Source organism: Acinonyx jubatus, chromosome A2, assembly GCF_027475565.1.
Source record: "Acinonyx jubatus isolate Ajub_Pintada_27869175 chromosome A2, VMU_Ajub_asm_v1.0, whole genome shotgun sequence".
Classification (NCBI taxonomy): Eukaryota; Metazoa; Chordata; class Mammalia; order Carnivora; family Felidae; genus Acinonyx; species Acinonyx jubatus.
In genome coordinates, this window is record NC_069383.1 from 3,547,074 (window position 1) to 3,564,247 (window position 17,174).

General features: G+C 44.9%; 1 protein-coding gene across 5 annotated transcripts in view; it reads right to left on the minus strand.

The window, feature by feature from the left end:
• The window catches only part of DPP6 (dipeptidyl peptidase like 6), a 944,937-nt gene that overhangs the window by 400,917 nt on the left and 526,846 nt on the right, over positions 1–17,174 (minus strand). The gene's annotated exons all lie outside the window — the stretch shown is intronic.

Consider the following 17,174-nt stretch of genomic DNA (forward strand, 5'->3'; position numbering starts at 1 on the left):
TAATTCCTAAAAGCCAACTATAAAACTTTGTATCTTCTCGAGGAGCCAAATGCACTTATTTTTTCATAAAAAGAAAAAATTACAACAATTGCTATATTTTCTCCATGTGTTAAACAACTATTTTAAATGCTTTTTAATCTAGCAAAGGAATTAGGCTCTAAGGGAAAACACAAAACTTAATTTTTTTAAAGGAAAGAAACAAAATATCTCACACTATGGGACTTGGATGCTTATTAGCAGTAATGTTAAAAATCCACTGTAGTAAAAATGCAGAATCCATTTTGCTCTTAATATCTGTTGATTGAAGGTCCTTAAGTGAAAAATAATGTTTGGTTATTTCATTATAACAAGCACTGCTTCCTACCCCATCATCAGATATCAAAACATTAGGAAGATAACAGGAAAAAAGGATAGTGTGTCACAATATGGGTTACCCAAAGTTTTATACCATCAAGCATGTGTGCACAGAACCAAAAGAAACTCGATATTTTGCCTGCTTCAATGAAAAAGCATTTACGGCCAATGAAATATTGAATCTGAATTATTTTAAACCCAAGCAGATATTTAAGCCAGATTGCACTTGTTTATTAGCGGAGTTAAAAGGAAGCTCTGTAAACCTCATTACTGGCTTCCACAGAATCCTCTAATCTTACCTGTCACGAAATGCGCATATCTAAACTAAACCCTTCAAACCAGAGCTTTAGCACATTTCCTCTTGAACTGTCATCACGAAGACATGGTGTTAGGCAAATCTGAAATCGTGTGATTTTTGTTCACACATAACATTTTGGACAGCGCCTTATATTTTCTCTTTCAAGAGGCTCTCTTGACCTCTTCAAGGGATGGATTTGCAAAGAGACAGGCACTACTCGTTAAATTCTAAGACTCCTGAATTTGTTCACCCAAGTGCTATATCTTCCTTCCTTTATTAGCACCAAGAATGTGAACCCAGAATGACTGTTACTGTGCTGAAATGTGATATTTCTACATTTTTTTTTCCTTGCTCTTCCCCAGCACTAGAAAGCTGTTCACAATCAGGACCTTGGAGAGCGACCATGGTTCCAACATGGAGAACCTGTTTTTTTTATCAGGTATGAGCCAAGCCTCCTGGCTAGTATTGTTTCAGAACCTTAGTAAGTTGAGGCTAGCGCCACAGGTAAAGGATCCAAACCTGGGCCTGCAGATCTTTATTTCTAAATGCCATTTGTGAATAAAAGGAACCTGTGCTCTTTGGGGAAATGCCTGATTCTAGGGCCAGGGTAAGGAAAACGCATAATGAGCCCAGAGCACCTTGTAGTACCGGAAAAGAAGTGCTCAAATATCAAAAGCATAGGGACCTGCCAAAGGAACACAGGACCCAGCATGAAAGAGCTCCAGTGACCAATTAGGAGCAATTTGGGACAATCTGAGCAACAAAATACACAACAAAAAGTATAAAATAAACATAACGAGTATCACAGGTTGAGCGGCTTAAAGAACAGAAATGTATTTCCTCTGAGTTTCTGACACAAGAAATCTGAGAACGGGCTGTGGGCAGGGCTCATTCTTTCTGAGGCCTCTCTCCTCAGCAGGTAGACACCATCTTCTTCCTGTGTCCTCACATGGTTGTCCCTCTGTCCGTGTATCTGCACCCTGATCTCCTCTCCCTCTAAAGACACCCGTCATACTGGATTAAGGCCTCTCCCCTTATGACCTTTTTAATTTAGTTACTTCTTTAAAGGCCCTATCTCCAAATATAGTCACACTCTGAGGTGCAGGGGATAGGACTCCTACGTATAAATTTGGGGGAATGAGTCAGGCTCTATCAATACTGATATAAACAAATGACTCTGGGTCAGGAAAAACAAGGAAAGACTGAGAAACTGTCAGAGGTCAGAAGACACTGGGGAGGCAGGACAACCAAATGCAATGTGGATTCAGGACTGGATCCTAGAACACAAAGTACTCATTACTGAAAAAGCTGGTAAAGTCTATTGTTTAGTTAATAGTAACTTACTAATCTCAGATTCTTAGTTTTGGCTAATGCGCCATCAAAAAGTAAGCTGTTAACAATGGGAAGATTGGGAGTCGGGTATGCAAGGGTTCTCTGGACTGTCTCTGCAACCTTCCTAAAAATCTAAAATTATCCCCAAATTAAAAAAAAAGATTATATTTAAAAGATCAAACAAACAACTCCCAAACCATACAAACCTAGTACTAGGATTTGGCTCAAGGAAATAAACAACTGACCTGCTTTTCCAACCACCGTCTAACAAAGACCTAAGCAGGGAACTAACTGATGAAATTGGCTAATAGTCCCCTCGATACCAAAACACTCAATTTATACATTAGACGTAAGGAAAATGTTTTACTTTTTAAAAGGAATTTGCTTTGTCCCATTTTTCCTGAAGCACAGGACTTGCTTAATTCACCTTTTACTTTTTCTACTTAGAAAAGGAACCTTGGTAGATACTGTTGGTAGATACCACTGCTACCGTGAGTAGCTCTAGGAACAATCGTAGACATAACAGCAAACTTCCTGAGCACTCAGTATGTGCCAGGCTTGTTGTAAGTCCTTGGTAGATGCTGACCCATCAATCCTCACAACCTAGGAGTTAGGTACCTTTCCTACCCCCAGATTATAGAAGGGAACCTGAAAGGTTAAATATCTTGTGCATGGTTGCTCAGATACAGGTAGTATGTTGAGAGCCAACAGTAAGAACTGGGAAGTCCTTATGAAGGAACTGTCTTCAACATAAGAAAATCAATAGTGCATGTGTGACGATTATCAGATACTCAATAGCCATGCTGAGAACAGTAAAACATCCTGGGAACTGTCACAGCCTAGAATTCATACAACCCTCAATTCCTATGGAATGAAGGCTTGGGGTCTGCACCTTTAGCTAGCTCAAAGGAAGCCATAACTTTCACTTTGTACATGAAATTTACCAGCTTTTAAATTGAGGTTCAGAGGAAAAAACAACCATGTGGGCCAACCAAACCAAAACCACCATTCCCTGACCGGCACATTTGTGGTATGCTGTTAGAGGCACAATGCTGGGAGATGCAGAGAGTGGTCAGGGACCAAGAGTGAATGCATTTAAGCACATTCTGGAAAAATCATGGTTGGGGAAAGCCATATCTACATCAAGGGCATCAAATAAACACCATAAATGATTATTATTCAATGTTGGCTGGACACTGAAAAGTTACAAAGAAATCTGAGATGTGAGTCTGTCTCAAAACTTTTCCAGATTGGAGCAGTCAAGATATAACACGCATAGAATGTTGTTGTTGTTTTTAATGAAGGGTGATAGGCCAACTAACTGCCGTACAAGGGAAGAGTTACACGCCATTTAGAAAACGAAATCTTTGGAGAAATATTCTCAAAGGATCTTCACTCAAATCGGAAACTGAAATGTGGGTAGGAATCCTAGTTGGAGGAGAAGTTGGAAGCAAAACTAATCATCAGACACCCGAGATGTGTCCGCTGTACTGAGTCTGCTATCTGCCTGGAGTGAGCAGAGAAAATTAATGGTACATAGGACTCCACATAAAGACTAGGGATCTGAGTTCATCTCAAAGATGAGAGGTAGAATAATAATGGCTGATTTGGCACTGATGGGGAAGGTGATGCTTGCCCGGGCTATTAGTGGGTAATCATGCGACATTTATGAGGAGTGTACAGAGTCCTTACGTTTGCCCAGTCCTTCTCTGTCCCAGGAACAGACATGTGTTCATGGCCCAAAGAAACTACAACAGGTGTTCCATGCACCTTACGGCATCCATCTTGCTCTTCCTCTGACTGCGAAAGCTCCAGCAGAACTGTGGTGCAAATAGGTACTAATGGGTAACAATGACTCATTCTGACTCAGGAAGTCTGGCATGAAACCTGAGAATTCACCTTTCAACAAGGTCCCAGGTGATGCTGAAGGTGCTGGTCTGAAGAGAATGCTTTGAGAACAACGTGCCCGGAGGTCTACTCCTGACCCATTGTGTCCTTCACGAGACCGTCCAGTTGACCTGCTCGTGTTCAATGCCAAGTCGCACTGTCCATGTGTGTGTCCACTCCCCACAGGGTCAGAGCTATGAAATTGTGAAATAACTGAAGAAAAGGTTGGGCCATAAAGCATAACAAAACTGCAAAGTGTGTTTAGTAAAAGAAGATATTTATCTGCTTTTAAAACCTTATGGAAACCACATGGCAGACTTATCGTTTTGAAATTTAAATGTAAAGGCTGATTGGTAAACTTGTGGCTTCCTTCTTCAGGAGAGTGAGAAAACCCAGAATTTTCTCAAAGGGCTTTGCTGTGTTGTGCAGATGTCAGAGCATGCCTCCTGATTTCTCTGTAGCCAGCATTAATATAAGATTTTTTTATACCTATTTCTCAGAAAATTCAATGTACCAGTAGCTAGGTTAACGTCAGCCAAAATGTCACCGACCTCATGCATCAGGTTTCAGATGCCCCTTCCTTCTGTGAAGCAGTATGCACCAGAGCTTTCCTAAACACCGAGTTCCTCTGTGTGTTAGATGAGTCTGTTCACAAAGTACACGTCTTCACATTACTTTCCAGAAGTATCTCCCTCTGGGAGACAAAGGGAAAACATTTCCATGTTCGCTTTGACAAGTAGGGAAGGTGAACTGAGTTATGCAAATCCAGCATGTGGATCCCAGGGTTCCATGGTGTGTCCTACCCCCTGGAGCCTGTTCAGGCCCCTCTCCATGCCCCCCGGAGCCTGTTCAGGCCCCTTCTCCATGCCCCCCAGAGCGTGAGCAGCACTGCTCAGCGCCCTCAGCCTGCCCAACTTGGCACAGACATTGTGACATTTCACCAAGCCTGAGAAGCTCGAGTGGGAACCACACTGCCCACACTCCAGCTTACTCAAAAATTGTCATTTGCGTTTAATATATTCCTTTCTCAGCTTGGAAAACATTCCTGGGTTTTTTTAATGTTTATTTTTGAGACAGAGAGACAGAGCACACGTGCGTGCACAAGCAGGGGAGGGGCAAAGAGAGAAGGAGGGAGAGAGAGGATTCGAAGTGGCCTTAGCCCTGAGAGTAGGTCCAATGTGGGGCTTGAACTCATGAACTGTGAGATCATGACTTGAGCTGAAGGTGGACGCTTGACTAACCGAGCCACCCAGGCACCCCAAGCATTCCTGCTTTTTAAGAGATGGCAAACAAGGGGTTAATGCTTCTCCTAAAGGAATATAGAATACTTCTACACTGACAAAGGAAATATCTTTATTTTCATTTGTAGCTAGAAGCAAAAACAAGCAAAAAACCATCCCATGCACTTCACAACATGTTATTTAAAACAGAAAATCTTTACTGAGTTTGGTACACATTTATCCAAAAGCAAGCTATGGGAGCTTCCATTTAATACTGTTTTCCTTTTTCTCTGGATCTGGAGTAAGGGCTACAGACAACAAAACGAAATCAGAGGCATCCAAATTGGCAAGGAGGAAGTCAAACTTTCACTTTTTGCAGACGACACGATACTCATATGTAGAAATCCCGAAAGACTCCACGAAAAAGCTGCTAGAAGTGATACATGAATTCAGCAAAGTCGCAGGGTACAAAATCAATGTACAGAAATCAGTTGCATTTCTATACACCAATAATGAAGCAACAGAAAGAGAAATTGAGAAATCGATCCCATTTATAATTGTACCAAGAACCATAAAATACCTAGGAATAAACCTAACCAAAGATGTAAAGATCTGTATGCTGCTGAAAACTATAGAAAACTTATGAAGAAAATGGAAAAAGACACAAAGAAATGGAAAAACATTCCATGCTCATGCACTGGAAGAACAAATATTGTTAAGATGTCAATACTACCCAAAGCAATCTACATACTCATTGCAATCCCAATCAAAATTGCACCAGCATTCTTCTCGAAGCTAGAACAAGCAATCCTAAAATGTGTACGGAACCACAAAAGATCCCGAATAGCCAAAGTAATTTAAAAAACATTTTTTAAAGTTATTTATTTATTTTGAGAGAGAGAGAGAGATGGAGAAAAGTGCATGCTTGAACATGAGCGAGGGGAGGCGGGGTAGAGAGAGAGGAGAGAGAGAATCCCAAGTAGGCTCCACATGCTGTCAGTGCAGAGTCTGATGGGGGGCTCAAACTCACGAACTGTGAAGTCAGGACCTGAGCCTAATCAAGAGTCAGATGCTTAACCGACTGAGCTACCCAGGCACCTCAGAGGTACATAATTTAATGGGTGTGTGACCCTGGGCAAGATATGCAACTTTCCAAATCCATTTCCTCATCTGTAAAGACAGGGAACAATGATTCCTAATTTACATGGTTGCTTCTGAAAAGTAAATGAGAACATGTATATATACATGTGCATGGATAAATATATACCTACCCATGCTTCTAAACAATTATCTGCAACTGTATCTCTCTCTGAAGATGTTTTTTTTCTGTAGGTAGGTGTGATTCCTTGCCTGTCCATCTGGCTGATAGTTGCCTTTTTATTCTAAACTGAACCCATATCACATACTAATGGAAGCCTTAAATTGGGCGAAATGATTCCTTGGATGGCTCCAAAGAAAAAGAGTAGCGTAGCCGCACATCGGTGTGGGGGCAGCCTCTAGATGATCCGGGATCCCCCACTACCTGGTACCCACAGCCTCGGTAGTCCCCCCCCCCCCCCGACACACCATACCTGGCTTGTGTGACCAATAGGATATAACAAAGGCTAACACACTAATTTCAAGATCAAATCATAACATACACTGTGGTTTCTGTTTTAGGTGGACACTCTCTTGTGGATCCCCCTGTGCTGGGGGAAGCCCACCTCGTGAACGAGCCTGGATGCAGGCCCTCCAGCCCCAGTCCACTGATGAGACCACACAGCCCTGGCCCACAGCTTCAGTGTAGCCTCATGACAATGTCTGAGCTGCCTCCAAATTCCTGGCTCTCGGAAACTGGGAGATACAATGTGTCTGCCCCTCCAAGGAGGCCCTGAGGTTTGGGGTAATTTGTTACGCAGCAACAGATAACAAATACATGGGGGGAAATGTTTTCAGAATCTGACCAGTTAGAGACTTCCAGTTTAGAACTGTCTTCTCCAGAAGACAAAGTGTGTTTCAGATTTCAGGTCATTGGTCAAGGACAGTTAAGAGTTTAAGTGACTTGTGAAGTCCTCCAGACTCAACTGGCTACTTCAAGTAACCAAATTTACTAGATTCAGTTGTGATAAAGTCTCACTATATCTGGACATAAAATGTTCAAGATGAATTTTTGGTCTCATAATATTAGGATTTTTTTCCTTCCTTCCCTCCTTCTTTCCTTCCTTCCTTTTTCCTTCTTTCCCTGTCTCCCTCCCTCTATTCCTTCCTCCCTCCCTCTTTCTTCCTCTTCCTCTTTCTTTTCTTTCCCTCTCTCCCTCCTTCCTCTTTCCTTCCTCCCTCCCTCTTTCTTCCTCTTTCTTTCTCTTCCTCCCTCCCTTCCTTCTCTCTCCCTCCCCCGCTTTTCTTTTTCTTTTTCTCTTTCTCTTTCTCCTTCCTTCCTTCCTTCCTTCCTTCCTTCCTTCCTTCCTTCCTTCCTTCCTTCCTTCCTTCCTTTGTGGTTAATGTTGGGAATTAATTGTGCATTTACTTCAGCATTCTGGTTCAATCCTCATCCTTGTCATGCTTACTCACCAGGAGTAGTGATGACCAGGCTACGTGTATGGAATCCTTGGGGTGTTAGCAGGTAATTGTTATCAAACATAAATTAAGACTCGACCTGTGCTAGAGGCTGTAAGGCTCAGGCAAATGAGAACTCTGTCCCTCACCACCTTCCTTTACCTGGGGGTGGGGGGTGCATTTTGCCCTCCCTGGAGCACATTTGTCTCAAGTGGATGGTAAATGCAGGGCCGGCAGTCAATTCCCCTCTCTGAGTTTGCTTCCTGATCTTAAAATTGGACAAGAACACCAGAGGACTTCTAAAAGCCTTTCTAGCTCCTGTAGCCTGTGAGTCGATGAAATCTGCTTTCTACGGATTCTCATTAAGGTATCCCCATCCTTCTCTGGAATTTAGTTATGGGAAGAAATCCTCCCAGTGATGTGCTCTTTGAAGATTCAAACACAAGTCAGCACAGAATGAGTTCTTCAGAGAAGCTTCTCTTTTCTACTTGGATTCTTACACAACAGAGTCAACAGGAAGCAAAATGAATATTCATTTAGCCACTCAGATCAATCAATAAACACAAAGTATAAAACCCCATATCTTCTACCACTTATCCAGCTCTGGACTTGCTTCCCTCACACAACACCTGCTGGGGCCCCCAAGAAGCACACTGCTCCTCGCCCTGTGGCACAGACATGCGGCAGCCTCAGCAGGGACACCCTGACCCCCAGTTCTCGTCCCCCGCCCCCCATTCTCAAGTATGTGGCCCTGGGCACCTGATCGCTCATCAACTCCAGAGAGCATCTATTTCCAGCAGAGTTCCATCAATATGTAGGAGCAATGAGTTCAGGGAGCTCTTTGCCAGGAAGAAACGCTCAGGAGTGCAGAGGAGGAAATAAATCAAACTCGAGGAAATGAAAGGATCAAAATTGAACCTAAAACCTGGAGAATCACACCTCATTGCAAATGCATCTCAGTCTCCCATGAAATCCGAGGGAGACTTTGCATTTCTCACTCAGCCTGACCACCTCTCGCGGTTGGAAGTGTCACCCACCCAGGGAAGGAGCTGGCTGTACCTTTTCCTCCTCCTTTGCTGGCACTGACCATCCGTTTTCAGCCCTCTTCTCTCTCAAAATTCTTTTCCTATCTGATCTCATTTGGGCTCGTAATTTCGGTGACTATAGAACAAAAACATTCCTTCCAAACACATTTCCAAAGCTTGAACGTCCTCTCCAGCCTCCTTTCTACATGGCTGCCTCATGTATGCTGCAAATACTAGGGTCACACCCTCTTTCAAGGGATGTCCACTTCACCCCCAGGGAGACTCTGAGCAATCTGAGCTGCGTCTCTGATACTTCTCTTCATCAAACCTACCTCTCTCTGCCTTGGCCAGGGCGACCCAGAGGGCATTCACCCCAATGAGGGTGCATGGGCTTTGGTTTTGCCAGGGCACATACAGCATAACCTGAACTGTTGCTTGTATAATCATGCCACCCCCTGGCTCCTTTTCTTCCTGTTACTTCATGTTTCAACAACATGCACAGCCCTCTGCAGCCCCCCCACACCCCCTCCACAGATGCCTTTTTCTAGCAAGACTTGACCCTGTTCCCATATACATGTCCTACACTCCCTTCAAGCTGAACCATTCGGCCCCCTCCGGACTGGCCCAGCATCCTTGCGTCTTTGCTCTTGGTATCCTCTCTTCCCTGAAGGCCCTTTTCAAGATATATACCACTATGCATAACATATATCTTATAGAACTTATTAAATTATATCTCTCATTCAGGTAATTTAAAATTCAATCTTCTCCACGAAGCACCCCCACCTTCCACCTGGATAGAAGCCATTTAACGCACACACACCCCAAAGCTTGGCGGAACAGAAGGCAGTCAGCACCTGAGGCCTCCCTTCCTCCGCTCCCCTGGGCCTCCGGGACCTTCAATCCCCCTGCAGCACCCGACATCCTCCCAAGTCGTTTGTGTGCAAACAATTCTACGACAAGATGAAGGCACTTCTTTGCCCAGAGTAAGCCCTCAACAGAAATGCTCATGCAACTCCTCGGTATTTGTTGACTGTAGCAAAAGTATAATTAAAGTAACACGTGGCACTTGAGCTGCGTTTCTCCAAGTTCCAGTACGGCACCACTCCTTTTTACCTTTCTGACCATTTTGTGAAGTTAATAGGGAAGACTGGATTGTACAGAAACGATAATGGGAGTCCTTGCAAAATTACACAACGTATTCAGTATAACTATAAAAAACAGTAAGGAAAGTATTCGAGAAATAATCCAAATGTCCGGATTCTGGTGCCATTTCATCACATGGTTGCATCTGCGTGCAACAGCTGCATTTAAACTAAATCGATGACACAAATAAAGCCAGAACAGGCATGGTTGTCTGGGAAATAAACTTTCCTTGGGAGAGACAGAGGATTCCTCCTCCTCTTCTTTCAAAAAGGCAAGGTAATGACTCTTTGGGGCGCCTGGGTGGCTCAGTCGGTTAAGCATCCGACTTCGGCTCAGGTCATGATCTCGCGGTCCATGAGTTCGAGCCCCGCGTTGGGCTCTGTGCTGACAGCTCAGAGCCTGGAGCCTGTTTCAGATTCTGTGTCTCCCTCTCTCTGACCCTCCCCTGTTCATGCTCTGTCTCTCCCTGTCTCAAAAATAAATAAATGTTAAAAAAATTTAAAAAAAAAACCAAAAAGGCAAGGTAATGACTCTTTAGAAATAGTGCAGTTTCTCTTGAATTTCCAGCACTCAAAGATGTGTTTTGAGTATTGTTTTTGTTCTCACTCCCCAAAAAGACTTCTGAAAAGAGCAACTCTAGGCTGAAGTCCTAAACATTCCGTTCACCGTTAATTATCAAGGTAGATGCTATTCAATTAACAAAACCCTGTTAGAGCAGCTCCCAACCAAGGTGAGTGGTTCAGAGACAAGCACTCCCAAGGATCTGGTTGAAATATTTCACCCTGGAGTGAAGAGTATCTTCCTTCTAAAGAAAGTGCTTTTAAACTGTGTCTTCCCAAGCAATCAAGTGTGCCACATAAAAATGACCTGCACGTGAGCCCGAGTCTTGCTGGTTTCAAGAAGGGAACTTACAAGGCAGAAGTGATAAATGAACGGGCTCTGCAAAACACAATTTTCTCCCCAACAGAGTTATGCCTCTGTGACACCAGAATTTGACACCCGGCAGACAAGTGACACGTGGAGGCACTGATGCACTTAATTTCCTGCTCGCAGTGGGTGTTTCACTCGGCAAGACGAAAGCATCATCACCAGAATAGAGAGAAGATGGGGGAAACGAAGGCTGTCCGTTCACTTGGGAAGGAGAGAAAATTATGATCATAAAAGAGAAAGGAGAAAAAAATACGATGATGAGAGACAATGGTTTTCTTCCCGTGATCATGCTGATGCCAAAATATGAGCGTGTTCAGATGGCTCAGAAAGTCTTTGAAGTGCAAAGGAAAACTGGGGATCCAATCATTACATCACCTTATGGACGCATCCACGGGAGAAACTCTGTGTGGGCAGGTGAGCAGGACAGTTTGGGAGCTGGCTTCACTGGGAATGGAATCCAGTCCATGTTACTGACACACTGAGAGATCTCAGGCGAGCTGTTTAAGCGATCTCACCTCAGTTGCCTTGGATTTCAAGATGAGGTTAATAACGACATTAACTCTAAGGGGCACCTGCGCCCCAATGTTTATAGCAGTGCTATCGACAACAGCCCAACTATGGAAAGGGCCCAACTGTCCATCAACTGGTGACCGGATAAATAAGATGTGATATAAATACACACAATGGAATATCACTCAGCCATCGGAAAGAATGAAATCTTGCCATTTGCAACAACGTGGATGGAGCTAGAGAGTGTGGTGCTAAGCAAAATAAGAGAAAGACAGAAATCGTATGATTTCACTCATAGGTGGAATTTAAGAAGCAAAGCAAATGAGCAAAGGAAAAAAAGAGAGAGACAAACCAAGAAACAGACTCTTAACTACAGAGAACTGATGATTACCAGAGGGGAGAGAGGTGGGGACATGGGGGAAACAGGTGAAGGAGATTAAGAGCACAGTTACCATGATGAGCACTGAGCAATGTACAAAGTCACTGAATTCATGTACGCCTGAAACTAACATTACACTGTATGTTACCTATACTGGTATTAAAATAAAAAACTGAAATAAAAAGATGAGGGTAATAATGAATACATCATAGCAATGCTGGGAAGATTGACAACTTGGACACTCAAAGTGCCCGATGCTCAACATACTGTCCCAATCCATTGTCATTGCCACCCTCGGTGTCATACCTGACACATCACACAAATCCAGGGCAAACACACTGATTTTTGCTAACAGCTTTGCCCAGAACTGCCCTATGTTTTGTTGCATCACAACAGTTGGATATAAATCTAGAAATGGACATTCAGGGAAAGATTACATCGAAATGTTCCCTCTAAAACTGTTCTATCTCAAAGTCTGGCTATAATGCCCAAAGGCACCAAGACCCAGAGATAGTTGGAGAATAGGCGGGGGAAGAAAGAGCGTTGTTTATTGGAGAGGACGTCTCTGTCACTCTCCTCCCCCACAGACAGCACAAAGCAAATGAATGTATTGTGCACCTGCTGACCAGCTTTTTCTCTGCATCTCAGGAGTGCTTAAAAATAAATACATTAGAACTCACTCGAAACCCAGAAACACCAACATTTCCATCAGAATTTGAGCAGCTTCCCCATCAGAAGAGAATTAATCTTGGTATTAGCAGCATGCAGTGGTGGTGGCATATGATTTATTCTGGGTCATTCGCTTATAATTTCTTCCACTGAAATCACATTGCATACAACATGGGTAATATTTTATTCAATAATGCAGGTGCTATTTCATAACAAAGACATTACCTTCTGGGGGGGGGACATCATTTTCCATCAAGTTGATGACTCTAGAATTCTCTTTCTAATGACACTTACGGATGAGGAATTAAAACCGAAATGTGATTCTTTTTTATTCCTTTCTCAGCAAACTGTCCGCTCTATTACCACTTTCATAAGATGCAGGCTAAAATTTAACATCGTGCAAATTTTCCATCATTCTGGTCGGCCACTCTATTGCTAATGTTCAGTTGATGTTCGTGGCTAGAGAGTCAGGGAAAAAAATCTTCAGAAGTGGCTTCATTGTGTTTTACAATAAGTCGATTATTCTAAAGGTGGGTCCTGTTTCATTCTTGCCTCCTGAACACTTACTCATTTATTATAACGTCCTGCCTCTGCACAAATGAGTATTTTTTTGCATGTGCTCTATCAGCAAGTGGAAACTTAGGGTCGTGGAACACGTAGTTGTCACTGTACCCCACAAAGGGCTCACTGTCATCCCTGTTGGAATAGGAGCAGCTGACAGCATTTCTCTGTTCATAGCAAGGTGCTGGCTAGTCCCCTTTTCTCCCTAAAGGCATAGGAAAAGGGGAATGTCCTTTTTTCCCTCCCTCCCTCCATCCCTCTCAACCATGGAAGCAGAAGGGCCCTGGATGGTCTGGAATGAGGGTCTCTCCCCTACTGTAGTGCAGCGGTCACAGGGCAGGCTTGTGGTTCGACAGACAGAATCTGAATCACAGTTCTGCCGCTTGTTGGCTTGCTGCTGTGAGCAGGTCCCCAAAGCTCTCTGAGACTCAGTCCTCCTCCGCAGAGCGGGGGTAATCGCAACTCCTACCCACAAGGTGTTCTGAGTATTAAGAATACAATGCATTTTAAAAAGGCGGGACGTGCCTGGGTGGCTCAGTCAGTTAAGTGGCTGATTCCTGATATTTGGCTCAAGTCATGATCTAGTGGTTTTGAGATCCAGCCCCAAGTAGGGCGCCGTGCTGAGTGTGGAGCGTGCTTGGGATTCTCTCTCTCTTTCCCTCTAGCACTCTTTCTCTTAAATAAACATTAAAAAATAATATAATGCATGTGAGTTGGTTAGCAGAGTGCACACCATCACGGCATTGTTATTTGCATCTATGCTGTTATTTGACTGAAGACCCAAATCAGGCATATTAAAAACAATCAGTTCGGCAGCAAATTATATTCTTACCTAAAAGTTACAAGAACTTTTTTTTTTTTTTGAGAGAGAGAGAGAGAGAGAGAGAGAGAGAGAGAGAGTGTGTGTGAGCGAGCAGGGGAGGGGCAGAGAGAGAGAATCCGAAGCAGGCCCCATACTCAGCGGGGAGCCCAACGTGGGGCTCAATCCCATGACTCTGGGATCATGACCTGAGATCGAGAGTTGGACTCTTAACTGACTGCGCCACCCAGGCGCCCCTATAAGAACTTTCTACCATAAGAGGCTCTTAAAAACTGAGAATAAACTGAGGGTGGATGGGGGGTGGGGGAGAGGGGAAAGCAGGTGATGGGCATTGAGGAGGGCACCTGTTGGGATGAACCCTGGGTGTTGTATGGAAACCAATTTGACAATGAATTTCGTATTAAAAAATAAATAATTTTAAAAAAGAACTTTTAAAAAGCAATCAGTGTAAAACCTAAAGTTATCAGGTCCTAAAGGAGAAATGAAAATGGAATGGATTCCTGTGCACGAGCCAGCTCTGAGCTGCCCCACGCCTGCGTCCTCCCCTAAAGCCCGGGGTCCACGGATAAGAATAACAAGACTCGGAATGACAACTGCAAGCTCTTTATTTGCCACACACTCCCCATGAGCGATCTGTGTTTTCAAGGAGTCATAAACGCTGCTTGGTCCACACGCCAGCCTGGGTTCACACGGGAACCTTCCAAGGCAAGTGCAAGCAGGCGAAGTCTAACTGTCCCCCAACACACTCACAGCTGTAGCACGAAGCATTCCGATGACCATCCTCTTCCTGGCAGACGTTCTCCATGTGGGACAGTTAAAGCTTTACCTTAAGCCTGAAAATGCCCCATCTAAAGCCATCGGCCCCGGCGGCTTTCAGCCCCTCAGGAGGCTAGCCTGTCCCGCGTTCTGCACACCTGTCATCACGTCCAGTCCACAGACTGGGAGACCACAGAAAATGAAGGAATAAAAACGTTCACATTTGAGAGGTAGACTGAAAGCATGCAAACGAGTGGGGACGATACTTTCACCTCCTGGATCTCCGTAAACGGCTCCTGACCCACAGCTGGGGTCTCCCGAGGCCCGGACCCGCCACTCTTCTGCGAATTGTTTGTGACTCCTTCCCTCGCTTCTCTAACTCGGCACAATTATAACCTGTGCCTCCTGGGTCTTCTCTAATCCAAATACAGTGAGACGTCAATTAACCAGAAAGCTCTGGGAGTGAGGGTTGTGGTTAATTTAATTTTCTAATTAACTGAGAACCAACAGGAAGGGCCATGCAGGTTCAACCTTCCACTGAAAATCTTAAGGTGGATGGGTCCAACCTTTAACCCTTAAAGTCAATAAGACCAGACTCGACCTGGACGACCCAAGACCTCACCAGCTCGAGGCCCAAGACTGCTTCCCAGCGACAGCGAGAACACAGCTGCAGAGTGCATGGCGACAGCGGTCGAGACCCTCCAGCACGTGAAGTCGCTCACAGGGGCGGCTTTATTGTCCCGGCCACCCCCCCCCCCTTTTTTTTTTTTTTTAAGAAGTGGGGTTAATAAAGGAAGGAATAGGTTGATTGATGGAGGGTTTTGTTTTGTTTTGTTTTTTTGGCTCAGCTGGGTCCTGGTGAAATTACTCACATGCAACCACCTTTTAGTTGAATAGGAAAAAGTACATTTTCTGATGTGGAATGTCGAGTGCTTTAACAAATGGCTGGTCTTCTCTCCTCTGTTAGTGTAACAGTGGCAGGATGGCTGTCAGGAGGCAGAGGCACTGGCTCGTCTGGCCCCTGCTCACTGGGATGCCACACCCCAGGGCGGCCTCTGTGCTGGAGGGCAAGGTCAAACCTTGGGCTTCTGGCCACCACCCTACCTTCAGCAGCACCCACGCTGAGCCTCACCACTTTTAAGATCAAACATCTGTGCTTATCAACACGCTCTGGCTGAGATGTGTGAGTGGGGCCAGTGAGTGCCTAGAGGCAGGGGCTCGGTCTGGGAGCGGGTGAACTTGCGCGGCAGGAGATACTGAAAGTCTGAGGGCCAGGGAGGAATTAGAGGTTTCTCACCTGAAGGCCAGATTGATGGAGGCTGTGTTCTGAGAATTAAGAATTCAGGAGAAATCAGCATCAAGAGGAGCCTGTTCTGGGATGACACACATCCAGAGAAGTGTCTGTAGATACTGAGAAACGCCCGGTGGAGGCTTAGAAGGGTCTGGAACTGGGGCATACATCTGGCATGCAGGGACCTCTGGTGGTGTCCTGACCTTGCCGGCTGGAGAGGCCGGCACGGAGAAGGCATGAAGGGCCACGGCGGAGGTGACCAACAATCAGCGGACCAGCCAGTGGGGACTGAAGGCCCACACTGCCCAATGCACTGGGAGAAACAGGGGATTATAAGACATGTCTCCTGTTCTTGAGGATTCTATCACGGAGTAGGACCAGCACACGTGATACTGTGTATGAGACAAAACACACCGATGAATTAGGATCCAAAACAGGAGAGTTGTAGAAGCAGCCACGGCTTATGGAGCGTCCTTCCCTTCACGGTTGGCACCTGCTAACTGCATCCTGTAAAGCCATAAAGCATCTTCGTGTTGAATCCGATGAGGTGCCCCCCCCACAACCTTACAGGCGAGGATAAGGGGGTAAGTGCACCAGCTAAAGGCCACGTCGTAAGGAGGTGTTGGGATCATCTGTAATTTGGTGACAGGTTGCATGTTTCAGACTCTGGGCCCCACGGGGGAGGAGAAGGTGCAAGGCAGAGCCAGCGTCATGGGAGGAGTCAGGGAGGCCGGGTTTACCATGGGAGTAAAACTTGGAGATGTGCAGGGGGGCCAGGTTCCTCCTGAACCAGAAAGTCACTGGGAGGGTGGGCGTTTCCAGAGAGGAGGAGGATAAGGATAGAGGCAGCCCCGCTCTTGGTTAGCACTTCTCTGAAGCTCACTATTCACCTACTATTTGCTCACGTGATTTCCTAGGCCTGGTCCTGCCCTGCACATGATTCCCTCGTTACATGATCTGGAGGTTTTACAATTTATCGAGACAGGTACATAAAGCTTAGGCAGTTCTTGTTGCCGCCATCATTGAACCTCTTCGATGCCTTCCAGTTTCTCTCAAAATAAACCTTCAGCTTTACTGCGGCCCCGGGTGCTCCAGGAGGTGACCCACGGCCCCTTCCCGTCATTCAGGTGAGAGGTCTTTCCTGACGTCCTTGTAGACATGGCACCAGGTCATGCTTTGACCCCCACCCTATTTTTCTTTGTAGTTCTCCTTGATACCTATTCACTTGTCGATTACCACCTTCTCACGTGGATCTAAGTGCCTCTAGGGTGATGGGCACGGGTACGTGTTCCATCAATTATGTGCTGAATTACCGAATAGACAACTAAATACGTGAAAGACTCTAGCTTCTTTCCACAGTTACGTTGTGCGTGCAATTGAATGTATACCTTCTAGCACGTAGTAAAACAAAAAGAAAAATGAAGACTATTTGAGATCACGCATTGTCAACATATATATTTGCAG